Source organism: Asparagus officinalis, chromosome 3, assembly GCF_001876935.1.
Source record: "Asparagus officinalis chromosome 3, Aspof.V1, whole genome shotgun sequence".
Classification (NCBI taxonomy): Eukaryota; Viridiplantae; Streptophyta; class Magnoliopsida; order Asparagales; family Asparagaceae; genus Asparagus; species Asparagus officinalis.
Window position 1 is genome coordinate 34616032 of NC_033796.1, and position 1724 is coordinate 34617755.

The window sequence follows — 1724 nt, forward strand, 5'->3', positions numbered from 1 at the left end:
AGGGCCAAACCAAGGGCCACGTGGGCAAACTCTAACGACCAGTCAGTGAGATGGACGTCTTAAACAAAAATGTGGAGCCTGTGGTGGACTCATTAATTAATATTATTTGCTGCTTGTGGCGTTGAAGCCTGCCAGCATGAGTGGCCCGGATCATTTGAAATCGATCGCGTCATTTCTGCACGGATCTATACAGGGGTTAATGTATGTCTTCGGTGTACACTATGTCATACTTTCTTGACATTGTAACTCGTGTTCGATTCATGCATTGATGCTTACGTCTCTCTTGAAATAAACATGCAAATATATAGTTTAAAATGGAGAGAAGCATTTCGTTTTGTTAGAATCTTATATAAATTCATCATCAAAGAAGAAGACAAGAAAGAAAATGATTTTTTTTATATTTATTGTAAATAAAAAAGTTAACAATTTAAAAAGTCTTCTCAACTAAAAATTGTTGGGGATAAACTCAGATACGCTCTAAGTCCCGTTCTGTGGAATTTGCCCTACCGGATCTTGTGTTAAGCAATGGAAAAAAGAAACTACTACAAATCAAAAAATAATTGCAAGAACAGAGAACACCGAGTTTTAACGAGGTTCGGCAACTTGCCTACGTCCTCGGGAGCCACACAAATAATTTCCTTTATATCAAAGAAGATTACAGAGCTTGTAAAGAGCAGATCTCAAACTTGAGATCTCTCAAGAAAAGAACCAACAAAAACTATTGTTGTTCAAATAAAAGGCGCGAGATTTTGCTACAGTAAAATCTCCTCTCTCTTCAATAAATCGCTACAGGAACTCAAGAATTTTTCTTTGAAAAATTCTCCTCTGAAGAGCTCTCCTTAATAGCCGCCGCCTCTGGAGTTTAATGATCTGAAGAAAAATCGGAGGAGCCTGCTTTCGTGCTCAGGGTTTCCTTAAATAGGGAAACCCTAGCTAACAGCTGGATCCAGCTGTTCTCAACAAAACACAGGCCAAAGGGGGAATTCAGAACTCGCCTGCAGGGTGAAAATCCGCCCAACTTCACTCCGCTTGATGATTTCGCCTAAAACCATCGAGTTCGCCTGCAAGCTACGAGGTCGCCTGTTGAGAGCACCGCTCGAGCTCGCCTTCGCCCCAAACCAAGTTCTCCAGCAAAGAGCCTCGCCTGAAGCCCTAAAACTCGTTAGTAGCTCTCTTTGAGTTCGCCGATTGGACCTCACCCGAAGTCCATCGATCTCGCCAGCAGAGCATCGCCCTTGCCTGTCTTCGCCTGTAGCCGTCGATCCGCCTGAAGATCGCGACGTCGACCTCGAACTCTCCTGAGCTCGAGATCCGCCCGACGGTCTGATTTCGCCGCTGATAGGTATGGGCCTACACCCATTTCCAACAATCTCCCACTTGGAGACCATACCGTCATCAGCAAGCTCTCTCTTAACAAGCATCTTCTACTGTGTGGCTCCGCCCTCATCTCTTACATATGAAGGCCAACTGAAGTTGCGCACAACTCCAGTTTCTGAATGGTGACTGCCTTAGTCAACATATCTGCAGGATTTTTGCTCCCCAAAATTTTCTCTAACTGTAACTTCCCATCCTCAATCATCGAGCGTATGAAGTGGTAACGTAACTCGATGTGCTTCGTTCTGGCATGAAACACTGGGTTCTTGGCAAGGTGTATAGCACTCTGGCTATCACAATAAAGAACTTCGTTCCCCCGCTTCAGACCCAACTCATCCAGGCACCCGGTT